General features: G+C 43.3%; 1 protein-coding gene across 2 annotated transcripts in view; it reads left to right on the top strand.

Moving 5' to 3' along the window:
* The window catches only part of LOC126237066 (sodium bicarbonate cotransporter 3), a 1007081-nt gene that overhangs the window by 224494 nt on the left and 766711 nt on the right, over window positions 1-15876 (top strand). The window contains exon 1 of one of the 2 annotated variants that reach the window (XM_049946853.1): window positions 9389-9476. The exons of the other annotated variant lie outside the window; for it this stretch is intronic. The gene's annotated coding sequence lies outside the window, so the exon portion shown is untranslated. Of the gene's footprint in view, window positions 1-9388; window positions 9477-15876 lie in introns of those variants that run through there. 2 annotated transcript variants of the gene reach the window in all.

Here is a 15876-nt window from a genome sequence, read left to right on the forward strand (position 1 = left end):
AAAGTTCTTTCATCTGACCAGCGAGTAACTGCCCGCACGTCCTGTCCTCTCTCTCTCTCTGTCTGTGTGTGTGTGTGTGTGTGTGTGTGTGTGTGTGTGTGTGTGGTAAATGTCCATCCCGGCAGAACATGATAAGCCTCTTTACAGCCACTGTTCAGCCTTTCCTGTCAGTGATCAGACCTAATTAACTGCTAGAAATGTGTTTCTACGGAAATTGTTAGTACATAGTGCTAGGCAGTTTCAACCAATGAAATGATTAATAATGCTAGAGTGCATTGTAAAAAGTGATCTAATGTACATATGAATCTACAAGAATGTTAAATATGTGGTGGCAAATCTTGCCGCCTTGCATTTTCATGGAGATGTTCAACGATATTGCCTCAGACATGGACCCATTAGAGCCTAATTGTATCTTCTGATATGTTGAAAACATGTTCTTCATTTAATTTTTGTTGGTCCGTCATGGACAGGGGACATTAGCTGTTTAAGTAAGTGTCAGTGTCAATGAAATTCACCAACATCTGTGTAACTTATGATGTTATTTTCTTTTATTTTGAAGGCTACCAGTTTCAGCATTTCATCATGCCATCTTCTTGCCCCATATACATCTCTCCAAATAAACGAAATGTCATATAGAGCCATAAATCTCTGCATGTCATGAATTCAGTCATTACACTAGTGCTTCATCCAAAAACTTCGAATGCAGTCAAGCACTAGTGTAACGACTGAATGCACAATAGAGATTTATGGCTTTATATGACTTTTTCCTTTATTTGGAGAGATGTATATGGGGCCTGAAGATGGCATAATGAAATGCTGAAAGTGGTAGCCTTCAAAATAAAAGAAAATGTCTTAAGTTAATGGCTGCTGGTGAATTTCATTAACATTGTTCTTCATTTGGCCCCACAAATGTGGGAAAACTTGACGAGTTTTTGGAACATCTAAATATCAACAAGAGCAACGTGAAGGTAGAAAAAGTGCATGCATTGTCCGTCCTCAACATCCTCATCTGCCACAAAGGAAATACATGCCTTCACCACAGCATATATAGAAAACCTAATCACACCAATCCCCTACTTGCAGGCCATCATCCACCATGAAAGCGCAGTGTATTACAAATATTGGCTCATCGCGCAAGAACAATATCACACATTGTTAAAGTGCCCACCGCTAGGTCTTTAGGTTCAACAGCTACAACGTTCACAAATAAATTATGTAATCTCAAGCCAATCGTAACGATAATACCACTGATGAAAAGTAGGAAAAGAAACTTGCTTTTTTGCTGTTCTGTGGCTCCATGTTGGTCAAGATAAGCTGCTTGCTAAAAAGACATAAGCTCAAATCAATCTTCACACCTCCGACAAAAAGCCGCCAAATAATGAGACCACTTAAAGGTGCAGAAGGTCTCTGAACACGTGGAGGTCTACAAGGTACCCTGTGAGGGTGGCCAGCAATACGTCAGACAAACCGTTCTCACTGTAGAACAATGTGGGAAGGAGCGTGAGACATTTTAGTGGGCAATCTTTAGAAACGGTCACCAGATCAAATTTGCGTAATCTCAGCGTGCCTCACAATGACGGCTTCTGGAAGTGTGTAATTAAAGAATCCAATGAAATAAAAATCACCGATAATACCCTTAAGAGATGTCGGCCTGCAGCTCAGCATGGTGTGCAGAAGGTGGACTGGAAGGACATTAGCGAAAAGGTTGGGTGGAATCCCACTCGAGTAGTACGTACCATGGAGCAGGCGACGCCTCCGTGATCCAAGGCGGGGCTCGAAGGATAAACTGAGGATAAGACCTGAGCTCCATCGTGCATGCGTACTAAGGGAAATATGGTGGGTGGGTGGTTTTCCACCAAATCTTGTGGACAAAGGGTTAAACAGGCAAATCGAACGCAAAGTATGGCAATGTACGGCGCTGCGAGCACCAGTGGCCGAGGACAGGTTGGTCTAATTTTAAGCCGTTGACCCAACTAGAGGCCTGATGACTTTTTATTCAATGTTACTGCTGCGAGACTGCATTCTTACATTACAGGACAGAAATGTTTGGGCACGTGACGAGGCAAATCCACCGTTGTGTTGATGTTAACCTTGGTGGATAGCAGCAGCTGTGCTGCGTCGCACAAGCACTTGATGGCGGACTGCCTGTTTACTCCACGTGGAGGAGGAAGAGGAGGAGACGCACATCTGACTTGCTTATCCCTCCGGTTGCTCTCATACGCAAACACTGGCTTGCGGAAGAGTACCGCGGTGAGCAAATATTTCTGCTTGCCTTAAGACCGGCTAATGCGCTTTCCTGCAGGCCGTGCAGCGATTACGTGTGTCACTGTGTGCGCACAGGAAACCAATCTGCCGGTCTCGGCTGTTGGGGCTGAGACCTGCAGGGTGATGCATATGTTCTTATATAGTGGTTAAACATGTGATACATCCCAGAAAATCCTTATCTGTTTTATGTACGCTGATGGGCGATTCCTTTGTGCAGGAGACTGGTCAGCATCGAAACTTATGATGAACACTCTGTTCTCCTCCACAGTCGCAGTGGGTATCGTCTTGACCAATGTAGCCTCATCTTGTCAAATTAACCTTCGAACTGCCACTCCAGATCTCAGTCTCTTCAGAGACTTCAGAGTAGTCCGTTTCTCATTATACCCAGGTGGTAGAGCCTCTGAAATTCTATTCCAGCCAGAAGAAAGATAGGCTGTAGCCCTCTATACTTGAAACCCAGCATTTTCAGCAGTAATACCAAGCGCCGCCGCGTGGGATTAGCCGAGCGCTCTAAGGCGCTGCAGTCATGGACTGTGCAGCTGGTGCCGGCGGAGGTTCGAGTCCTCCCTCGGCCATGGGTGTGTGTGTGTTTGTCCTTAGAATAATTTAGATTAAGTAGTGTGTAAGCTAAGGGACTGATGACCTTACCAGTCAAGTCCCATAAGATTTCACACACATTTGAACATACCAAGCGCAGTCGATGTTCGTATGAAACTATTCCTTGACTTCAGTCGTTGCGGGAGCGGTTCTTGCCCATACGGAGGATGTGTGTGGCCTCTCCTGCTCAACTTTTGACTTTTTTTGACTTTTGACTTTTTTTTTACTTTTGACTTCAGAGACTGGTTTGATGCAGCTCTCCATGCTACTCTATCCTGTGCAACCTTGTTCACCTCCCAGTACCTACTACAGCCAACATTCCTCTGAATCTGTTTAATGTATTCATCATCTTTCCTCATTTGTGGCTATTTCTCCTCGGAAACGTTGCAGTGTTATTCGTGCCAGGTGTTAAAGCCACGCTCCGGTCGCAGGTTCGAATCCTGCCTCGGGCAAGGATGTGTGTGATGTCCTTAGGTTAGTTAGGTTTAATTAGTTCTAAGTTCTAAGCGACTGATGACCAAGGAAGTTAAGTCGCATAGTGCTCAGAGCCATTTGTTAAAGCCATTCGACTGCTGTGGATTTCAAGCAATCTGCTATGATTCTGGTTCAAATGGCTCTGAGCACTATGGGACTTAACATCTGTGGTCATCAGTCCCCTAGAACTTAGAACTACTTAAAACTAACCAACCTAAGGACATCACACACATCCATGCCCGAGGCAGGATTCGAACCTGCGACCGCAGCGGTCACGCGGTTCCAGACTTATGATTCTGGGGCTGCCGCAGAGTAGCATGGTGCCACTCCATATTTTTAACCACAAATCCCATGAGGAAATATATGACCAGCGACGGAAGAACGCTTGAACAACTGCACACTGACACCACAAATCGTCGCGACTATCCTTCTCCGGACTGAGAATATTTTATGTGAATGCGCAAGTTTCCCCAAAATATGATGCCGGAAGTTATAACAGAAAGTATGCAAAGTAAACATGATTTTGCCTTTGAGTGTAAGAAAAGGCAGAGATCATTCTTATTGTAAAGATAGCGCCATTCAGTTTCTGCACGAGATCTTAAATGTGATATACCCATGAGAGCTGTTCTTCCGTTTTACATACTTCACTGATTATTTTATCACCTTGTGACAGTAAATTTTCGCCTCTACGAAATATCCATCTCAGAAATGACATACGCTGTGTTTCGTCGCACATTAGTACCAGAAATTACACAATAATGTTTCTCGCAGCTTGTATTCTCCATTTGATGCTGCCATATGCAGCGGGGAAAAACGTTTGCGGCGAGCCATCACTGAACATGATACGGCCTCACTCGTCATCAATCTGTGCCACCCGGTTGAGGTACGGTTCCAAAGAAACTCGGTTAGAACGTTACCACCAGCCTATAAGTGTATCGCCTGACGCCAGTAATTCAAAATACAGGACGACAGCAGCAGGGCCTCGTACCTGCATTTGTAGATCAATAAATGTACAGAGATGACGCAATGCTTTGTAGAAAGAATAAGTGTTATTACTACATGTGAGCTATAGATGTGATCTTTCGTATTCATGAGGCCCAGCATCATATCACTGGTTTACCAGTGAGATCGTAATGCTGGGAAACTGAGTGAAACCCGTCCCGTTGGATCCCTTACCACAGCGTTAATCTTGCAGTACAATGTAAACGACTTACGATTGCTCACATTACTAATAATATGCCATAGGTAAAGTTTAAATTATCACACTGAAAATTAAAGTTAAGGGACCGTTGACCGTAGCAGTCTGGTCCCTTTAATCCCACAAACCAACCAACCAAAATTAAAGTTACGTAGCTCAATGCTTGTTGCGAGCTGATAATTAAAACCTTACGATTACCCCTAATATTGATCATACCGTATTTCCTTAGTCGTGACGCATTCCCTTAGAAATCCGACGAACCTCGTTTAGCATTTGAGTCGAAGTACCCGTCGATAAAAGAATTTTGACTATGTAATAGCCGTAAGACATCTGAAGTTGGGTGTCTGGAAAACGTTGTGTATAAGAAATAAATGTCTCGATTTATTTTGCTTAAATCAAAAGTCGTTATCAACCATCATAAATAAGTATAAGATGTTTCTCTCTCTTATTTTCTTCATTGTTGTCGTTGCTGGTTGTGGTAGCGGTAGCGTAGAAGATTTAGTCGGAAGAATGATTTTGCTACGATCCTCCACAAGTAATCTATCGTGTCCCTTCATATCTGTATAACTACTGTCACTTAGGTCAATTGAATTTGCTTACTATTTAAACCCCCACTTCTCTCCATTTCCAAATTAACTACACCTTTATTCCTCAATGCACGACATATCCTTCAGACAAGTTGCACCATACAGATCTATTTACATCTATTCAATGTCGCCGAACTGGTTACCTGATCTAGGCTACTACTCAGATCCATTATTCTGTACCGCCACACTTCGTAAGTCGCGATTCCCTTCGTATCTGGATTGTTAAACGTCCACGTTTCATTTCCGTGTACCTCACAGAGAAATACATTCAGAAGATACTTCGTAACACTTCCATTTATGTTCTATGCTAAAGAATTTCTGTATCTCAAAAAGTTATTCTTACTACTACTCATCTGCTGTCTTCAGACACATCGTTGTTGTAACAGTAGAGCTCAAGTAGTACCTTTAGTGTATCATTTCGTAATGCCTCAGTATCTACTCGCTCGATACGACTACACTCCGTTATCTTCCTATTACTTTTATCGACTTTAATCTTATAATTGTTTTCCTTCCAAGATACTCAGTAGTCAGTACGTTCTGAGACACTTCCACATCCCATCATCAGTTTTCATTTCTTTAGCTCGCCTTGTACAAATAATCGTCCTCAGCATTTGGCTAAGTCTAGTATAACAGAAAATACTGGACTGTGTGGATTAAAATGACAAAGCCGACACAGACAAACATCACTCACCTATTATACATGGGGCACTCAAATGAAAACCAGAGCGACAGGAAAAAAGTGAGTAAACTTTATTATTGCAAAAGTAATCGCCATAACTGCTAATACATTCAACCAACTGGTAGCCAAGACGAAGGCGTGTATCTCGCTTTCCGAAGCAAATAGACGGCCACAGATGTCTCTCTTTAGGGCTCCAAAAATATGGGCAGTACATGGGGAGCAATGGGGGCTGTGTGGAGAATAGGTACGACTTCCCAGAGGACTACTGCAGCGTGGTCGAAACAATCTTGGCCCAAACGATTTTCGTATTTTTGGATCTCTGAAGCAAGACATTTGTTTGATTGGGGCGAAGAGAGACACTCCAGAGTGCAATCATGGTTTCGTAGGCAACCGTAAACATTCTCCGTTAAGGCACTGACTATCTTGCCTCAGTGGGATAAATGTATCAACAATTACAGTGATTACTTTTGAAATAATAGTGTACTCACTTTTTTCATTTGTCTCGTTTTCATTTGACTGTCCCATATACACCGACGAAACGCCAAAAACTAAGGCAGAACCAGTTTTGATCAGAAAACACAACAGGCGTCCTCCGTGCCCTACAGTGAACTCTCGCTGGACACTACTGGCGTCCCAAGTGACAGTGGTTTTGGGGTCAGTGGAAGGCACGCTCAGGGCGTCTGGCTCGGAGCTGTCCTTAAAGTAACTGATTAGTAACAGTTCGTTGTATCACTGTGTTGCCAACTGCTGCTCAAATTGCTGCTGCAGATGCAGCACGACGCACCAGAGCCATACGCCGAACAAGACGGTCTTCCCTCTCGGTAATGCCACGTGGCATTTCGGACCACGACCTCTTTGCGGCCTCACATTCTCGTGACCACCGCTGCCATCAGTCATGTACGGTGGCTACATTCCCGCCTAGTCTTTTTGCAATATCGCAAAATATATTTTGAAACATCCAGTTTCTTGTAGCCATATTACACGACGTCATTCAAATTCAGCGAGGTGCTGCTGATGACATCTTCGTTGCCTTAAAGGCATTCTTGACGTACATCAACTGGTGATGTCAAATTTCAGAGGAAACTAAAGCTCACGACAGTTTCAGCGTGTAATTGTAGCAAACCTGATTTACGCTAACAGCGCCGCTCTAATGCATCTGGCGTGAAATCTGAATGGACATTATCTTTCAGATGTTGAAACGCGCGTACAACTTTCGTTGATGTCGCATAACTCCTCCTTGGTGTCGCGACTTTTTTCCCATCAGTGTATCGTAAGGGACGATCAAAAAGTTTCCGTTCACAGGCCACAGTAGCCCCTTGCCTACACGTCGTTGCTCATATACCCGTGTTGTCGTTGCGCTGGGTTGCATATACGCTGCAGCAATGCCCTCAAACGCAACCTATGCATCCGTTTTATACTTTGTTTTGACAGTTCAATTTCTTCTCCATAGAAATGGCTACGTCCATTCACATTAAGATTCATTTATATTAATACACTGAAAAGCCAAAGAAACTGATACACCTGCCTAATATTGCGTAGGGCCCACGCGAGCACGCAGAAGTGCCGCAATATAGCATGGCATGGACTCGAGTAATGTTGAAGTAGTGCTGGAGGGAACTGACACCATGAATCCTGCAGGGCTGTCCATAAATCCGTAAAAGTACGAGGGGATGGAGATCTCTTCTGAACAGCATGTTGCAAGGCATCCCAGATATGCTCAACAATGTCAATGTCTGGGGAGTTTGGTGGCCAGCAGAAGTGTTTAAACTTAGAAGAGTGTTGCTGGAGCCACTCTGTAGCAATTTTGGACGTCTGGGGTGTCACATTACCCTGCTGGAATTGCCGGAATGCCGTCGAAATGTGCAGTGAACATGAATGGATGCATATGATCAGATATCATGCTTGTGCACGTGTGATCTATCAGACTCGTATGTAGACGTATCAGGGGTCCCATATCACTCAAACTGCACACACCCCACACCATTACAGAGCCTCCACCAGCTTGAACAGTCCCCTGCTAACATGAAGGGTCCATGGATTCATGAAGTTGTCCCCATACCAGTACGCGTCCATCCGCTCGATACAATTTGAAACGAGAGTCGTCCGACAGGGCAACATGTTTCCAATCATCAACAGTCCAATATCGGTGTTGACAGGCCCAGACGAGACTTAACGGTTTGTGTCGTGCAGTCGTCAAGGGTACACGAGTGGGCATTCGGCTCCGAAAGTGCATAGCGATTATGTTTCGTTGAATGGTTCGCACGCTGATACTTCTTTATGACGTAGCATTGAAATCTGCAGAATTTTACGGAAGGGTTGCACTTATGTCACGTTGAACGATTCTCTTGAGTTGTCGTTTGTCCCGTACTTGCAGGACCTTTCTCCGGCAGCAGCGATGCCGGAGATTTGATGTTTTACCGGATTCCTTATATACACGGTACACTAGTGAATTGGTAGTACGGGAAAATCCCTACTTCGTCGCTACCTCGAAGATGCTGTGTCCCACAGCTCGCGTCCCCACTATAACGCCACGTTCAACCTCACTTGATAACCTGCCATTGTAGTACCAGTAAGCGATCTAACAGCTGCGACAGACACTTGCTGTCTTATATAGGCTTTGCCTACCGCAGCGCCGTATTCTGCCTGTTTGCATCTCTCTATTTGAATACGCGTGCCCATACTAGTTTCTTTAGCGCTTCAGTGTAAATGTTTTACGTTCTTGCCAATTTGGCCCGCATCTCGTGGTCGTGCGGTAGCGTTCTCGCTTCCCACGCCCGGGTTCCCGGGTTCGATTCCCGGCGGGGTCGGGGATTTTCTCTGCCTCGTGATGGCTGGGTGTTGTGTGCTGTCCTTAGGTTAGTTAGGTTTAAGTAGTTCTAAGTTCTAGGGGACTGATGACCATAGATGTTAAGTCCCATAGTGCTCAGAGCCATTTGAACCATCTTGCCAATTTATTGTCTGTTAAGTGAGACGGTGTCAGAGGCAATAAATCACTCAATCGAGCAAGGTAACATATTTCAAGCTGATAAAACGGGCACAGCAAAACAGTAAAGGATGTTAGTAATACAAGCCAAGATGAATTGCTTTCCATCTAAACCGGTGGAGCGAGATTTTGTATCGCCCGATGACGCCTGGTTAGCTTTGCCAGTCATGTTGACCACGAAGCGGCCTTGCGACATTCGCGGGCCACCACGTGTGACTTTCCTCGGAGGTGGGTCGTTCTGCACGAGAAGCGGAGCGCGACGTGCGTGGACACGTCGCCAGCGTGCAACGTGCAGCGTGGCGCGGGCTGGTCCAGGCCAGCTCTCGGCAGGGAACTCGCGGAAGACGAGGTAGTCATCTCGACTCCGCAGCCCGTGATGTAAGCGAGCCCGTCGCAACGACACTGTGTCATTTAAGATACTGCGAACACTGCGTTCCATCAGTTATGTGAATAAACTTGTTCTTACAGACTGAAAAACACGCTTAGTAGTACCGGGCTCCATGAAGTACATAAGAGGTGACAGCCTCAATACCGTGTGTTTACCGACAACACTGCTATATGAGTGAGTCTGATGAGTTTCAAGTGATTCCTTTCGACTATGTTGACGTGCGGGTTCAATAATGAGAGGGACAATGCGACCATAATTAAAAGATGGCAACTATCCTTTTCTCATCAGTCACATAAACGTCTCTGGTAAGTAAATTAGTGAACTATCTCTCAATACTACTTTTACATAATTTTATTGTGTAACTCGATACATATATTAACGTCCCTTCTTGTTTAGTGAACGTTATTCAGAAGACGCAAAGCAGAGGCACTAACATTCCATTTGATTTTCAGTTCATTTAGACTATTTATTTCGCAAAAGTAATAGCAGAAAAAATATTTCTTTCTCGACGCTACAAGTGCATACTGAAGACATTTTTGCACTGCTCTGATCACGACCTCGAAATGCTAACATACGACGATAGTCTTTTCAAACATTCCACACTGACTTCATTTGTTTTAGTGTGTTGGTTCTCCTTCGGATCAAATCAACAACAATGATTCATTAAGCGTTCGCTCTTGTGTTCCGCGAACCAGAAATGTTTCAATTCGTTATATATAATTTTATACGCCAGCACTTGAGTTAAAGTTTCACCATCGATTTCTCGACTTTTGAGGAAGTATAACGTTCCACAGCAACAGAACTGGTGCTGTTTACTCGTATAATGAATGTTTATCGTAGATATTGCTAAGATCTGAAATCTAGAAGCTCTTCGAAGACCTTTCCCTACATCAAAATGAATTTGCATTTATGTCGTAGAAGTCAGAGTTTTCATACGATGGAGTTAAGTATATCAATGTGAATGATTCTGATTTTACAGGACCGTGCTAAACGCATTGGCAACTGCTTTACTCTCTATACTGTTTCTTGTTGTTGACAATCAAACAACGTAAAATTATTGTTAAAGACACTGCAATTATAGAACAGAGCAGCGTATATGAAATATCGCGTTGTCTGCCATTAACAGATTTTGACATAATTCTTTACACTGTTTCAAATAAATCTGTTCTAAAAGCCTTTAAGAAAAAAGTCATGTGATTGACAATACTTCAGTAAGGGCCCAGCCACTGGCGGATCGTTACAGAGTTTTTATATTTCGTTCGGTTTCTGGCGCCAAATAGTTTTGTATCCATACTGCTTTGAAAATAGCGCATAATAGCCCAAACATCGACGGTATGCTCTTTGTGTCTTGTCTGGAAAAGAACTCGTTTCATTCATTCACGGTACTTGCTCTTGACAACAATAATGCCCTCTTCACTCTCCGTCCTCAAGCTTACATTCAGTTATGCTACGTTCTGTCTCGGTTTCGTTTTTCCGGCAGTATTAGTTGTGCATTAACAGTGATACTCTGGAGTGTGCATAGGTTCTGATATGCACATTGTGTATTATTTCACTGAAGGCAGAGGAATAGCGCAACGACGAAGCCTATGTTGCACTGTTCCTGCAGCGACAACCGCACCACAGTCTTTCGCATCTGTAGATACATTTCTTCGGGAAATATTAATCTTTTTCGTTGTTGTGACGGTATTTGCACACAGACCAAGATCACTGGGATAACAATAGGAATAGATCTCTGTAAAGAGCAACCGAAGACCGTGGGTACCTTATAACAAAATGCTCAGGAGTATCCCTGAACAACCTCTGCCAGTTTGTCGATGGATTTCTTGTTCGACTCGCATCTGTTTAATACCGTACTTCCTCAGTATAGTGAAAAATTCATAATTGAAGGATGAGTCAAGTAAAAAGAATCCACACCAACAAAACTATTTTTAACAAAGCTAGAAATAGCTTTCCGATATTTCAGCTGAGAAAAAGAAAAAGAAAGAAGTTTTAATGTAACCTATTGAACCATGATCGTTTTACTGAGCAGACTGTCATATTTCCTTCCAGTCTAAAATCAGTAATATTTTGTGTGAAGTTGCAGAGTAAATTTCCCCTTCTGTAACAGTGTACTGAGAGTGGTGGAGCTCTATTTTATTAGACACCAAGCATAGGTTACGTTAACAAGTGCCGAAAGTACTTCTCAGCTGTCAGAATGTTGCGTCAGATGGCAACATGCCATCACTCGACGATAATACTGAGGTTAAGGTCAAGGATAAACTGATTTTGTTCTCACGAACAGCTTCTCAGTAGACAGGACTTGTGAAACAGATGTCAGTTCACGAACGGTAATTTGACTGTTTAAATTATAGCTGCTTTTCAGCGTATAATTATTCCCCAGTGTTGGGGAAAGAGTATACCAGTCTTTTGTCTACAAAAGGTGTATCAGAATGTTAGGTATGTGTTTTAATTGTGAACTCCTTTTACTCTCACTGTAAAGCACAGATAGTTGCGACCTTTGATTCTGTTCGTCCAAAATGCATAGCCAATTTCAAAGTGTTAAATATTTCGATACCAGTTTCATTTTGGAATCTCGTAAGTAATACCCTCCAGATGCAGTGTGCTCCTATCGTTTGTCCGGAACCGAAGTGCTGCTACTGTCGCAGGTTCGAATCCTGCCTCGGGCATGGATGTGTGTGATGTCCTGAGGTTAGTTAGGTTTAAAGTAGTTCTAAGTCTAGGGGACCGATGACCTCGGATGTTAAGTCCCATAGTGCTTAGAGCCATTTCAACCTATCGTTTGGCTGCTATAAATACTTATTTCCTATCTCTAATTATAGTTGACGGAACAATCACGTCAACGAAAATGCTGTGTACTTGTTTCAGTAACCATTTCCATCCTGTAGGATATCTCCGGACGAAAATTCCCAAGGACTAGATTGTACGATTGCTATAGTTAGCAGGGATTTGCTAACTCAACGAAACTACTCACACGTATAAATACGCTGCAGCTGCATAAAAAGTTCAACGACCTGTTCTCAATACAACTACACTTCTGACAACACTATTTCGAGAACTCCTGTGCAAATTTTATTGGTTTGCTTGGAAAATACGGGTACAATCATCCTTGCATGACAAAAATTTTGACCGTTTCCCGTGTTCGTGTTCAGAGTGTCCTTTATGTTGGAAAAAGAACATTTCTCTCCGCTTTCAAGAATTTTGCACACCCGTTTATAGGAAGGACTGCTGTTCCCAATGTTACATGGATTGACCATGATGTACTGAGACTGAAATGGAATACTCGGAGCATGTATGGTTTGGACTCATGGTTCAAATGGCTCTAAGCACTATGGGACTTAACATCTGAGGTCATCAGTCCCCTAGAACTTAGAACTACTTAAACCTAACTAACCTAAGGACATCACACACATCCAAGCCCGAGGCAGGATTCGAACCTGCGACCGTAGCGGTCCCGCGGTTCCAGACTGAAGCGCCTAGAACCGCTCGGCCACTCCGGCCGGCCACTGTTAATCCCTTAACTCCCTCCCTCCGTCTCTCTCTCTCTCTCTCTCTCTCTCTCTCTCTCTCTCTCTGTGTGTGTGTGTGTGTGTGTGTGTGTGTGTGTGTGTGTGTGTGTGTGTGTGTGTGTGTAGAACCATGTGCACCTCTGAATACCAGCACAGCTGATAATTACCGTCCACAAGAATCCCTAAACAGGATAACTAACAACGATACCTTCCATCTAAAACATGTAACAACAAATACGGCAAGAAAAGCAATAATGAGAATCTCTTCTGATGCAATAGGCAACGACAGTATCGGTATAACCATGATTAAGAATGTTGCCGATATCTTAGTGCCTGTCTTAACTGACATATTTAATTTTTCCCTCGTGAACGGAATATATCCCACTGCATGGAAAAGAAGCCTAATTCGACCCATCCCTAAGATCGAAAACCCGCAACTGCCTAGTGATTACCGACCAATTAGCATACTGCCTGCTGTTTCCAAAGCACTTGAATATATTGTTCATGACCAAATCACTGAACACTTGCATGAATTCAGCCTATATGACAAATTTCAATCCGGTTTCCGTAAACATCACAGCACAAACACTGCTCTAATTAAAGTAACTGATGACCTGAAATATGCCATCGACAATCGAAAGGCAACAATATTGACGCTACTGGACTTCAGCAAAGCTTTTGACACTGTTAACTTTGACATAATGCTCAGAAAAATGCAACAGCTTAATTTCTCTGAAAGTGCAATGAGATGGTTTGAAAGCTACTTAAAAGACAGACAGCAATGTGTTGTCTGCGTAAATGAAAAATCTTCCTGGAAACATGTTTCCTCGGGAGTGCCACAAGGATCAGTCTTAGGACCACTTTTGTTTTCTTTATATGTCAACGATATTTCATCGGTTCTGTCCTCCTGTAAATATCATTTCTATGCCGACGACCTCCAGCTCTACCTAAGCGTCAGACCTGAAGATGTAAACACTGCAATCGCTCAGATGAATGATGATCTGTCTTCAGTAGTGACATGGGCGAAAAACCTGGGGCTTAAACTAAATGCAAAAAAGACGCAAGTAATCTTAATAGCCCATCAGAAATTAATAAGTTCAGATTTCCGCGAACGGCTACCTCCTATTCTGCTCGACGGTACTCCAATACCATATCAGAAAGCAGTGAAGAACTTGGGCGTAACTTTGGATGAGCATCTCAACTGGGCGGAGAATACAGTCGCAGTGTGCCGAAAGACGTCTGCTTGTCTCTATGCTCTCAAAAAGTTTCGGAACATATTTCCACAGGACTTGAAACGCCAGCTCGTGCAAGCACTCGTTCTACCGAACCTCCACTATTGTGATGTGATTCAACAAGGCATGAGCAGTGAAAACAAAAGACGGCTAGAACTAACCATGAATGCCTGTGTGCGTTACACCTGCAACATTCGCCGATACGATCATGTTAGTGCTTCATACTCCCAGCTAGGGTGGCTGCGGCCGGACAAATTGCGCGACTACCACACTCTATGTCTACTCCACCGACTCCTCGAGACGCAAACACCCCAGTACCTTGCTTCAGAGATTAAAAACCTGTCATGTCATCATAATCGAAACACGAGGTCACTCTTATTTGGTATCCTAACTGTGCCCACTCACAAAACAAAAACTTTTGCAAACTCCTTCTCAGTTGCCGCTGTCCGCCTCTGGAACAAACTGCCCCTTACCTTGCGCAAAATTCAATCTCCTGCTGCTTTTAAGAAGAAGTTGAAGCATTTCCTACTATCATCCTTATAAAGTTCTCCACAAAATTAATGTACAAGGACAATCCCCTCATCTGTCAAATAGCAAAGCTAGCGTCTCCTATGTTGCTCCTGAGATGCCTTCCTCTTCATCTATCTCTATTAGCCACACAATATTCTTTTCCTTTATATTTCCTTAATTATGTTTCATCATGTCTCTCTATTCTTCTCCTCCCTTCACCATGAGTCTCCCTCATACTCCCTGCTGCCAGCACTCCTATCTCAAATCTGTCTGTTCAACAATGTCTAATTATAACAGTACTTGTGATCTAAGAATATAAACTCTATATGTATGTATTTTTCCAGGTGTACCTTTCAGATTGTTTATTTCACCTTTTGTACTAGATGTAGTTTAACATGCCTACTAAAACATATGAATGTAAAATAAGTAGAATGCCTGGTTAGATGTAAGAGAGGGCCTGATGGCCCTAATCTTGCCAGGTTAAATAAATCAATAAATAAAATAAAATAAAATAAAAAATGTAGTAATTAGACGAGACCTTGTACGTCGAAGGCACAAAACTTTATAATTAAGTTACGCTTCTGCAACTGCTACTTCCCGACATGATTAATTACTTAAAATAATTGACGGGGAAATTGTGGACGCAAATCCAAGTATTATTGTGCTGCGATGTCATTTGCGATTACTCATGTCTCAGACAATATATACAGTGTGTCACAGAAATGTTGCGACAAACTTCGAAACTTCGAGGTGCTGTAGCGGGTTTCTTGAGGAAGAAATAGAGGATAGGAACGCAAGGCCGGCAACGTCATACAACGACGCTACATTTACAGGCGCCGACGCCCGCCATTAAGCCACCAATTCGGTAGCAAACGTTGCTTTGCGCGCTGTCGGACCGCAATGTTCTTTGTTGTTCAGTGATCGCGACTGATTGCCGCGGTCACTGTGGAAAAATTAGCTCTAACTGCTGCGTAGAAAGGCCTTGTCTCTTATAAATTCGATGCTCTGTTGTCTCGGTGGATTACCTTTTGGACATGGGTTTCCGACCACAGTTTATTTTTTCTGCTGGAACCCTCTAAAATCTCCAATCTTTTTCGGTATACAAGAGAAAAATAAACTGCAGATGGAAACCCATTTCCTAAATTGTCACCCACTGAGGCAACACAGCATCGCTTTCATAGGAAATAAGGCCTGTATTACGCAGTAGCTAGCTCCATCTTCTTCACTGGCGATCGTGGCAATTAGTCGCGATCACAGAATAACAAACAAAATTGCGAGACGTTCCGATTGCGGTCCGACAATGTGCAAAGTCACATTTGCTCCCGAAGGCGTGGTCTATTGATAGACACCAACGCCTACAACTTGGACCCTTTGTAGCGTCGTTAGATGACGTTTCTGGCCACGGTTTCCTATCGATAATTTGTTCCTCAAGACACCCTCTACAACCCCTCAAAGTA

The sequence above is a fragment of the Schistocerca nitens genome, chromosome 2, assembly GCF_023898315.1.
Source record: "Schistocerca nitens isolate TAMUIC-IGC-003100 chromosome 2, iqSchNite1.1, whole genome shotgun sequence".
Classification (NCBI taxonomy): Eukaryota; Metazoa; Arthropoda; class Insecta; order Orthoptera; family Acrididae; genus Schistocerca; species Schistocerca nitens.